Source organism: Polyergus mexicanus, unplaced genomic scaffold (assembly GCF_030449975.1).
Source record: "Polyergus mexicanus isolate NDT 795.1 unplaced genomic scaffold, iyPolMexi1.0 SCAF_1, whole genome shotgun sequence".
NCBI lineage: Eukaryota > Metazoa > Arthropoda > Insecta > Hymenoptera > Formicidae > Polyergus > Polyergus mexicanus.
In genome coordinates, this window is record NW_027223321.1 from 5,455,539 (window position 1) to 5,468,005 (window position 12,467).

The 12,467-nt window shown below is 34.2% G+C and overlaps 1 protein-coding gene across 2 annotated transcripts in view; it reads right to left on the reverse strand.

Moving 5' to 3' along the window:
- The window catches only part of 14-3-3zeta (tyrosine 3-monooxygenase/tryptophan 5-monooxygenase activation protein zeta), a 49,397-nt gene extending 37,255 nt beyond the window's left edge, over nt 1-12,142 (reverse strand). Inside the window, exon 1 of one of the 2 annotated variants that reach the window (XM_070295786.1) lies at nt 12,033-12,142. The gene's annotated coding sequence lies outside the window, so the exon portion shown is untranslated. The remainder of the gene's footprint in view (nt 1-12,032) is intronic. The other variant, XM_070295799.1, reaches the window with a different exon arrangement.
- Nucleotides 12,143-12,467: the final 325 nt, after the last annotated feature.

Below are 12,467 nucleotides of genomic sequence, written 5' to 3' on the forward strand. Positions count from 1 at the left end.
GGTATCGTATAGGGATCAAAGCCGACGTATGTATATCCTGTCGAGTATCGCGTGCTACGTGAGATGGATACGACTACGAATGATCGCCGGGGACGTTAACGGCGCGTCCCCTACAACGTCGGCGATGAACCGACCGGAAAAAGAGGCTGCACGCGAGAGCCTTTACGTTACGCACGTGCACGCACACTGGCCGCGACGGAACACTCGACGAAAGATTGTGCGTCATCCGGCTTGGAATAGCGGCTGATGTCAAGCCGCGTCGCGTACTCGCGACTTTACGCTCACGCACGCACGGCACGCGTCTTCCAGGCGTGCAGCGTGAATCAAGAAACAGAAAGAGAGAGAGAGAAAGAAAGAGAGATTTATAATCATATCCTTGCTTTCCCTTTTGCCAATATGAGCGAGATTGCCCTTGTCTTATTCGTGAAAAATTATTGTCAATATTTAATGACGTCCATGAGATTTTCGGAATCAGACAATCAGAAAATTTGCGACATTTTTATAGAGAAAGAAATTAATTATATTTTTCAGATGAGATGATTGAGAACCTCTATCAGAACTTACAAAGATTTTGGTGCGGAGCTAATTACGAATTATTTCGCGACAATTCACTCCTTCGACGATTTTATTTCCGCACGCAGTTTCCGTGTATTTCTCAACATGAGTCACGCATGCGGACACGTCATTCGCACGCGTTCACGAATAACGCCCGCGATCCCATGTGGGATTGCACCGACGATAAATTTTATCTCGGAATGGAAAATTGTTTCATATAGAAAAAAAAAAAATCGTAATAAAATAAATCATCGTGTCAATATTGTGAGAAATGTTGAAAATTATATAATCGAGATATTTAATGTTAAAAATATTATTTTACATAAATTTTTGTTTTAGAAAATTACAAAAGGTTTGAAAAAATTAAAATCTAATCAACTCTTTTAACACACACACAATAGTCTTTATACATTTGCTTTTTAAATCTCTCTTTAAATATAAAATAATATACAATATAAAAAACGTTGTATCTAATGGCAAAGGACATTGAAATAAAGAGCATCATCGACAATCGCGAGATTGATTGGACGCAGAAAAATTTACCATACGATTGGACATATCGATCTTCGAATTACACGAGGGAAAATATAAATCGTAGCAGTGCAATCGGATTATACTGCACCTTCTAATTTACACCGCGCGACCGGTTCGCTTATTCCCTAAGCACTCGATCCTAATCCGTTTTCCCCGGATCACTAATTAACGAGAGATGATGAGTCGCGATACGGTACTCGTGCGAGTAACGATCCACAATGCAACCTTGACACAACGAGTGTTGGTCCCGATCACAAGCTTGGTTAGAATTAAAATTTCTACCGAGAAAATTGGTAATAATTCATAATCCGTTAATACTTAAATGTCATCTTTTTAATTGCAATATTTTTTAAATTATAACATTTAATGTAATTTTTTATGAATTATCAAAAAAAAAAAAAAAATCAAGCTTTATTAGATTCGATAAAAATATATATTGTCAATCTAATAAATCCAATTTATTCACCGGTTTATTACTTAAAAAAAAAAAATTGTGTTTCTTTACATTTTAAAAAATACGTATTTTAATATTCTTTATATTAGAAATTGCATGCTAAAGTTAAAAACAAATTTCTAGAAAAGTTTACAGTGTCACTTAATCGATATGTATGACAATCACGAGTGAAAGAGAAAGACATCCTTCCGGAAATGCAGCCCGAATGTCAATGGAAAATATCAAGTACATAGCATCGGTTAATTATCTCAGTAAATTCATTTAGGACGAATGCCGGGCGCTAAAAGCGTTTCTTAAAAGCGAACTAAAAGACCCTTCTCGCAACCACTTCTGACAAAACTCCCCAAAGGGTCCGTCAACGAGACCCACCGAAGGGGGTTGCGCAATTATCCAACTAAGCTTGAATAAGGGCTCGCGAGGGTGTTTGTTTACGCGCATTTTGCACGCGCCAGTTGAGAAAAAAAAAAAAGATCACCCAAGAATTTTTTCGCGATTGAAAGAGAATCGAGCAAAAGTTATAGATCCCTTAAATTGACATTTGATTTTCTAAAAATTATTTTGCGATTTTATAGATAATAAAGTCTGTGATTTCATAAGTTTTGTATACGTATAGCAGATTCTCTTTTGATTCTCTCTCACACAATCTGTGAATGTTACAAAAAATTGAAATTCTCTGAATAATTTTGTAATTTCCATTAAAATTTTTCATCGCAATTTCAATTTTAATCTTGAGCTTGATTTTAATTTTAATTTTAATTTTAATTTTGATTTTAATTCTAATTTTGATTTTAATTTTCGTTTTCGTTTTAATTTTAAGGTTAATGAATGAATGAATGAATTAATTAATTTAAAGTTTTAAGTTTCAAGCTTTAATTTAATTTTAATTTTAATTTTGATTTTAATTTAATTTAATTATAATTTCAAGCTTGAGTTTTGATTTGAGGATTTTAAATATGTTAAATTTTAAGAAATTTTAAGAATTTTTAAGACCATTAATTTATTGTGAAAACACAAAAGAAACACAAGACACAAACAAACAAAGACAGAATAACAAATGTAAAAGCTGAAAGACATCCAAAGCCGCAAGGCACGGATTAATAAATAATTTAATTAAATAATAATAATAATAATAAAAAAATTCGACCAGATTAATCACGAATTTATACATTCAGAAATTTGACGTTACACAAATTTTCCATTTCATTTCTGCTAGCAATACAAGTTACGTTAGTTCAAACTTCACTTCCACATTACCGTAATAATAAAATCCCTTTGCCCCTCTTCCCACCGATCAAGTGAACATAAAGTGTTCCCGAGGAGATAGTTGCGATTGGCCTTTGGGATCTGCCCTCCCTGACCATTTAATCCCGTGTTATCGACGGGAATCGATAGCTCGCAATGAAAATGTCAATTTAATAGATGGCCCTTTCCGCCGCAGACGTATTACGCAACCGGTTACATGCCGATTGATGCCTCTCCTTAATCGTTGCTATTCACGCTATTACGCAATTTCTGTTATCGCGTCCTTGCTTGCGAATATGCGGTTATTCAACGTGATTTTTTTTTTTCACGGTAGAATAAATCGAATATTTTTTTAATTAAGATAGCGCCGATCGCGCATTCCAAATGTGACGAAAGGACATAATTTCCAATCAAGTATCGAATGTAATAATATATGATATGTCGGAACAGCCGTGCACATATGTTTAGTGAAAATTCTTTTTATGTTAAAGCGGATTTCATATTTAAAGTCTCTTACATATCGGACACTTTGATGTTACAGATAATTTCTACAACTTTCCTTCATATGCGTTTCACAGAAGCTTGAAAGGCGCACGTGTACCTATTGAAATTTACATTTTCGAGATGATAAAGCGTCTTAATTAATTTATATTTGCCGAATTGAAACGGTAATTGATAAAAAGATAATTTTGTTTCAACATTAACATTATTTAAAATAATTCTGTTCATTTCTCTTCCGTTATTAATAATGCGTTAATATTTAGAGAATTTTCGTGGTAAAAGGAGAAGTCACTTGTAGAGCTCGTGTTGTAAAATTTTTATAGCGTGATAATTATATCGATAACATTTTTTTTTTCTTCTTCTTAAGGAAAGGAACAGTATATCCATTATATCGACGTTGTTAAATTTTCTCAAGATGCAAGAAGAGAGTCTGTGTTTCCTTGCAATTAATTCAAACGAGTTTCCAACAGTTTAAAACGGTGGGAACTCGAGAGCAAACTACGTCGGGCCCGAAACAGTTTCGACGTCCGGGATCTTGTCTCGACGATGGCAAGAGACACGCGCTAATGACGGAACTCGCTTGAAACTAATTGATGCGGGATAATTAATGCCAGTTTCGATAGTTTCGCAGATCAACGTGACATACGTTAATGCAAATATTAGGTGTACAACTTTGCTTCCGTCGTTTTTTTCCCCGAAATTCGAGGCTTTATTGCAAAAAACTGCTTATACATTTATGATTCAAAGTATTGTCCACTCCCAATGATCGTGCCAATTCTTTTTGACTTTGACTCGAGTCTTCATTAAGTAATGCCTCCAATTCTGCATCTTCGAAAACCTTCTCTCTTCCACCGCTATGCCGGTCTTCGACGTGAAAAAAATCACCGTTCTTGAAGCGTTGAAACCACTCACGACACGTTCTTTCACTAATAGCGGCTTCACCATAAGTATTTGAGAGCATTCGATGAGCCTCAGCCGCAGATTTCTTCATATTGAAGCAGAAAATTAAAACCTCCCGCAAATGACGAGAACTCGGCTCGTAAACTGACATTTTCAATCGAGAATAACTTTAATGATGCAGACACAAATCGACTAATGTTTCTATGGGATTATGTTGACAGATGCCCAAGTTTATCGCATGACGTCTATGATCTATTTATTTCGACCACTACTTACCGCCAAAGCCATCTATAGGAAAACGGCGGAAGCAAAGTTGTACACCTAATACAATAAAACGCAACTTGCGCGAAATGCTAATTGCATCGCAATTGCCACGAATAAAAGTCGAATTTTTCAACCGAGCCTCACGATATCGGCGAATTCCAGTCTGATAAAACGCAATTCGATTCTTTAATCGATGTAATCGATTTGTTTCCCCTCGAGAAAAATGTTCGCGATAACGACATTAGATAACATTATATAGAAAGTCTTATCTCCGATCCGTTATTTCAGATAATTTACATATAAAACCTATATGTGTTCGATAACTAAATATATATTCTTCCAAGGTATTCTGAAAGCCCCGCTCTATTTTCCTTTAAATCAGGAATATTGGAAAAGAAATTTCTTTTAGCAATCATGTAATATAAATATAAATATATAAATCTGTAGAATAAAAATTTTTTCACGATTGTCAGGAGTTCGCGCTTCAAAGATCAGCGCGTTTATCGTATTCGGGGTATTACTGGAAGCCTGTTATCGCGGATTACGAATCAAATGTCACATTTCGGCTAAACGAATATGCAGGCAGCAATTTAAACGGCGATGCATCGTATGAATACGGCTTTCTTGAATGAGCCTGACGCTATTCCGATCACGGACGCCGCTTCCCAACGAGGAAATGAGCTCGCGTCAAGTCGAATTCCACCCACAGATGGAATAATCATTTCGGCAGAAATGCGATTTTCAGAGACCCATTAACGCGCGTTCTACCAGCCGCCGAATATTTCCACGAATGCATAATTATTAAAATGCATATTATTAAAAGATAAATCTGATTGCCTCTTGTTGATTGCGATTGAATTGAAATACTTTCTACGATAATGACGAAAAACATTTTCTGTCAAATATGTATTTGTTTGCGTTAATAAACAGGATGTTGTTATCCAAAGATTATAAAAAAATTTCCTGATTTTTCCTAATTTGTTCAAAATTCCCGGTAAAATTAGAGAATTTTTAGATGGAACTTTTTAAAATAATTCTTTTTTGTGTGTGTTTTTTGATGATTTTCAATCATACAAAGGAAAAATAAACCATTTAAATATTAAATATCAAATTTAAAAATATACTGAAAAGAACTAAATGATTTTTGTAAGATAAGTGTTTTTTATTTGCTGTTTAATATTTTTTCATTTTCCATCATTAATTGTAAAAATTACAAAAAACTTATAAAATTTTAATCATAAAAAATGTGCACTCGGTATATTTTTTGCTACGACAATGAACATATAATTAAAGAGAGAAAGATATACATTTGATAATATATTCGAAACATATAATTCACAATCATTGGCCAATTAGATTGCTGATGTTTGCGATATAACAAAATGTTCGAAGAGAGAATTTTTGAAAAAAATTTCCTGAATTTGAATAAAATTCCATGAGAATTCCCCGATTTTTCAATGTAAAAACGAAATCTCTGAGAATTCCAAGTTTTCTAGATTTTTCCAGAGAGTAGACATCCTGATAAAACAGAAACTTCGATTTTGCAATTTTTAAAAATTAATGAAATGAAAAAATGTGCAATCTCTTTATAATATAAGATTTTTCGAATAGTAATTAATTAATATAATGGATCAGATATAATATTCGTTAAGGGAGATTGTGTGCGATTCGCGAGTAAATCGTGTTTACGATCGTTTTTGCTTGACTAAAAGCAAATCGATAAAATCACGTCAGAGATTTTACTAGCGCTTTCGATAAAATTAGAAGCATTATATACGTAACATCCTCGTATCTGCTTTTGGCATCCATCGGTTCTCGATTTTCACTCATTACTGAACTGACACCTAATGACGCCGGAGCGAATAATCGCGAATTATTTATATATATATATACAATATATATAATAAACATAAGAGCACTAAATTTTTTAATCAAATGTATCTTGCAAAAAAACGATGTTTTAATATCTGAATCAATTCACGATATCTGCGAAATTAAATTGCATAAATTTAATTAAAAGCGACGCGTAATCCACTGACACATTTGATCGGCTTTGACATTATTCGACAAGCGATGAAATTATAAACTGACGCTATATCGACGGGCGAAATATACGATTTCGGTAACACCTTCATCTGGAATTAAAGCAGAACTGACGGGGATGTGTGCATTATGTAAAATTCAGGCAAATAGCCTGAGAGAGGGGAATCTCAAATTGACGCGTGATAAATCGATTATTCGATCGATATGAATCCCGATTAATAACTCGCATTAAATCGAAAATTGTTGAATATCGAGTTCGATCGATTACTAAACCCGAGGCCGTTTACCCATTAAAAGCGTTCCGCGCTAATAAAATTAGCAGCACGTGATACCTCAACATTTCGGTAAATAAGAAATTCAGAATAATTATTAACGTCAAATCATTTTGATTAAATTAATATTTCCATGACAGCGAGCGCAATATAGCAACTAGAGTAATTGCTGTAAACTGTCTTGGGATACGTTGAAGCATCTGTGTGTATATCGCATTAAACAAGCGCATATACAGAGTGTCCCATTTTAAAGGAACCACTCAAATATCTCAGAAACACTGCGTTAAATCGAAAAATGTTTCAAACAAAAGTTGTGTGGCTTCAAGGGGGCCATAAGATGGTGACAATGATTTGACCTTGGAAAATCATTTGAAGGTCATGTAAAGATCAACTTTAAAATCTTAAATGGAAACCCCCATTTTTTATTTAGTATTCTTGTAGCTGACATCGAGAGCTTTCCAAAACACTATAATAAAGTATTTTTTTATTAAGTACTTTTTGAGTTATTTTATATTTTATAATCTGATATATTTTGATATAAAAAATAAAATATCTCGTAAAATATTCAGTTTTCGATAATTTTACCGTAATACTTCTATGTACAGAATAATAAGACAAATTAATTAGTGCAAAAAAAAAAAATTGTTTTAAAAAATACATTGTAAATAATTTTCTTAAAAACAATTTTTTTTTTATACTAATTGATTTGTCTCATTATTCTGTACATAACAGTATTACGGTAAGATTATCAAAAACTAAATATTTTACGAGATATTTAATTTTTTATATCAAAATATGTCAGACTAAAATAAAAAATAACTCAAAAAGTACTGAATAAAAAAATACTTTATTATAGTGTTTTGGAAAGCTCTCGATGTCAGCTACAAGAATACTAAATAAAAAATGGGGGTTTCCATTTAAGATTTTAAAGTTGACCTTTACATGACCTTCAAATGATTTTCCAAAGTCAAATCATTGTCACCGTCTTATGGCCCCCTTGAAGCCACACAACTTTTGTTTGAAACATTTTTCGATTTAACGCAGTGTTTCTGAGATATTTGAGTGGGTCCTTTAAAATGGGACACCCTGTATAATTGTATAATCAACATATATGATAGATTAATAATATACAATCAAAACGATTAAATATTAAAAAAATATTTAACATTTTTGACGCTATTTTATAATTACTCTCGAAATAATTTTATAGAGATCTTTTTAGTGATTTTTAATTTCAAAAGTACTCGATGGCACAGAATTTTCATTTAGATTTACGAATTTTAAAATTCTGTGTAGAAACGTATTAGGTAACAATTAATTCAGTTATCAGAGTGTCTACTGAAATTCTGTAAAAAAATTTCCTTGAAAATTCCCTGATCTTTCGGGTATTTCTGTTCAAAATTCCAGATAAAGAGAATATTTTAAACATTTTTTCTGATGCAATTTCCTAATAAATAAGTTTTTTTTTATTGCACGCGTTTTCTAATGCCTTTCATTCGTACAAAAGAGAAATGTAAAGTCATTCGAGTTTCAAATGTTAGATTTGAAAATAAAACTGAATAGCTTTCGTTAAGATAAAATTTTTGAACTTGCATAATATTTTTATTTTTCATCACTAAAAATTAAAATAAAGAATATGTATTGCATATTTAATATTTTGTTAAGACATTGGAATATATAAACAAAAATATATTTATATAATATACTTTAAACGCATAATTCACAACTGGGCTTATCGACAGATTGTTTACTGCTTATTAGTACGAAGGAAAAATTGTCAAAGAAATTTTTTTTTTTAATTTCTCGCGTCCCAACGAAATTCCATGAAAATTTTCTGATTTTTTTAAGGTATAAAAAAAATTTTCTCAAAATTAGATTTTCCAAGGAGTGGAAACACACCCTAGGTTATAGAAACCACATATCGTGTTTTCGGCAATGCGATGATAAATGAATCTTACCTGTATCAATCTACGTATCTACTACAAGATTGTACTGCAATCGATACATCAATTAAACCGCGTCTAGCTTTTCGCGAACCAACAATAATTTAATTAACCACCAGGTTCTCAAAATAATGCACTTTTCTGATTTAATTCTGATATAACTTTTCCCATTCCTATCATTATATTGATCATCCTGCAAGTGTACAAAATAGAGATGACGTCAATCATACACAAATGCGCTTTTTGTAAATTTAGTGAAAAATACAAGGTGTTAGAAAAAGATTCAAATTCTTTTACTAATTTGCAATCTCGATCTTCTTTAATGAAAATTTATTATTTATATAATTTATATTAATATGGTTAAATTTAATAATAAAATTTATTATTTATTTGTCCTCTTCTTTCACACTTTCTTAATTTCTTTGAATCCAAGTGTTAAATTCGCATTTTTAACTTTGAAAAAAATTACTCACGCCCAAACATTTCGAGTTTTGACAGAAGATATTGAATGCTTCTTCTCGACACCCTGTGTACAAATATCATTTTCTCTCTCGCCATGCTTAGGTATAGATTACGATCGATCAGTAAAGCCGTCGATGAATGAATGGCGACAGCCACGAATGATCGCGAGAGTGTCACGAGAAATGCGATGGCCTTCGGAAACGTAAAAGAGGCCTTCGTTCGTTACGCAAATACGTAGAACCGCGGAGGCGATCAGGAGGAAAAGAGAGAAAGAGAAAGAGGAGGGTGTCGGCCTTGGCGAAAAGAAACCTCGCCGATGAGGCAAGATGGGTGGGCACTTTGCGGATAGATAACTGATAATATCGTTCATTACACATGTAAATTAATGAAAGAAATTTTGTAAAAAAGATTTGTTTAAGGTATCTGGAAGGCGTATATTGAATATAGGTATATCGGAGATTCTCGTTCATATATCGAAAAGCTATTTAATACTCGCATATCACTCACATCCAATTTCAAATTATTCGACAATTGTGACACAAATTATGAATTGATTAAACGATAGAGTATTAATTTTCAAACTGTCAGTAGGAAAAATTTTATTATAATTTTATTATGAAAAATATAATTTATATACTGGGTAGCCCATTTTAATCCATCCAGTCGAATATCTCAAAAACCAAGCCCGGAAGAGAAAAATGTTTCAAACAAAAGTTGTGTGGCTTCAAGGGGGCCATAAGACGGTGACAATGATTTGACTTTGGAAAATCATTTGAAGGTCATGTGAAGGTCAACTTAAAAATCTTAAATGGAAACCCCCATTTTTTATTTAGTATTCTTGTAGCTGACATCGAGAGCTTTCCAAAACACTATAATAAAGTATTTTTTTATCAAGTACTTTTTGAGTTATTTTATATTTTAGTCTGACATATTTTGATATAAAAAATTAAATATCTCGTAAAATATTTAGTTTTTGATAATCTTATCGTAATACTGTTATGTACAGAATAATGAGACAAATCAATTAGTATAAAAAAAAAAATTGTTTTTAAGAAAATTATTTACAATGTATTTTTTAAAACAATTTTTTTTTTGCACTAATTAATTTGTCTTATTATTCTGTACATAGAAGTATTACGGTAAAATTATTGAAAACTGAATATTTTACGAGATATTTTATTTTTTATATCAAAATATATCAGATTATAAAATATAAAATAACTCAAAAAGTACTTAATGAGAAAAAATACTTTATTATAGTGTTTTGGAAAGCTCTCGATGTCAGCTACAAGAATACTAAATAAAAAATGGGGGTTTCTAGTTAAGATTTTAAAGTTGATCTTTACATGACCTTCAAATGATTTTCCAAGGTCAAATCATTGTCACCATCTTATGGCCCCCTTGAAGCCACATAATTTTTGTTTGAAACATTTTTCTCTTCCGGGCTTGGTTTTTGAGATATTCGACTGGATGGATTAAAATGGGCCACCCAGTATAAAAAATAAAAATATGATTATCCAATATTATATATCGATTATATAACAATATCTTTTTCGGTTAAAAAAATTCTGAGAAAATAAGAAAATCGGTTTCATGTAAAAAAAAAAAAAAAAAAAAAAATCAACATTTGTCCAAGACATTTTAAAAATGAATGTAAGCTATACCTCGTGGTATATATTCGTGTTAGTCCGTACATCGGGTTACGTATAAAAGATGTATTCGCGACATATGTAGTTCACCTGTCTCGTAGATTACCAACGGCTTTACACATTTGTCTGTTTATACATGCACAGGATGTGCGCGCGTAAAGCAAAGGTGGGCAACCTTTCGAACGAATGTATCGCAGAATGGACGGTATATTTTGTACGCGGATCACGCGCGATTCTCGTAAACCGACGCCAAATATTCGAGCCAATAACGAGAACATCCTCCATCCATATCTCGCGTATCGATTTCGCGGCGCACGTGTCATTAATAAATGTCGCCCGTCTACTCTCGCGCGAGACGCGCAATTAACTTATTGAGTTTAACTGCGCGAAAATGCCGAGAAGTTTCTTAAATCGTATACTGGAAGATGCGGTTACGGCATCGCGCATGATAACTTTTACGGCCCGACGTTCAGCAAATAAGTGTCCAAAAAAAAAAAAGAGAGAGAGAGAGAGAAGAAAGAGATAGATATAGACAGGGATGGAAAAAAGCGATCGATGCGAATGGTCAGGCGAGCGGGTCCGAACATCGTCGCGCTCGTCTCTTTCTCTCCTTCCCTTTATTCTTCGTCAATCGTCACCGTCTAACTCCCGGTTATCGTCCGATTGATAACCACCGAAGCCACGCAGATATCTTTCCCTAAGATAGCCCGGCAACGTGCGAGGAATTTCGTAGCCGGTCGCAACATGGCGATGGCGAGACGATGGGCGCTCCTTCTCTCTCTCTCTCTTTCTTTCTCGCGTGCGTCATCGGTGCGGCAAGCTGCCGCTTTCGGATCGCGAAAAGATACGCGCGATCTCGCCTGCGTCTCGATCCGAATGACCATCGTGTCCCACGATTTAATTCGATTCAACGAGAGCGGGATCGAAGGGGGAGGGGAGAGAATGAGAGAGAGAGAGAGAGAGAGAGAGAGAGAGAGAGAGAGAGAGAGAGAGAGAGAGAGAGAGAGAGGAAGAGAGAGAATACGCGCGGCGTAATTATCGCCGGCGAAATTCCTACGGGCCGATGTCGTCGGGCTGCATGGCTACGGGGTTCACACGGGCTGTGTTAAGGCGCACATCGCGTAATTCGCCCATGTCCGCGACGCGCGACCGCGTTCGTCGACGATACGAGGGATTGACGGGCGAACGGTTAGGAGACGAGGAGGGGACTCACCTTTTGGAGTGCTGTAAGCGACCTGGGAAATCGAGCTTTCGACGTGTTCAACGGCTACCGTTCACTACGCTCTCGCTGAATGCACTGGCGCGACCAGCGGAAGCCACCATCTTGCCGGGGGGAGGGGGGCGCTCGCGCGCCAGCTTCCGGCGCGGCGCGGCGTTCGAATCGCTCGATTACGCGAGCGCGGGCGACTTTCGAAAACGAATCATCTGGAAGAGATAAAGAAAGTAATTATAGACAGAATAGATTATCTTAATAGCTTAATTATAAAGTGTTAACGCAAATATTTTCATTAAATATTAAATACATTGACATTTTTTCTTCGTACGGACTTTGTTTCTAAAATAAAAATGAATATTTGAAAATTGATAGTTGGTTTAAAAGTTAAAAGATTCAAAGATCTTACAAAATTTTCAACAATATATCTTTCTA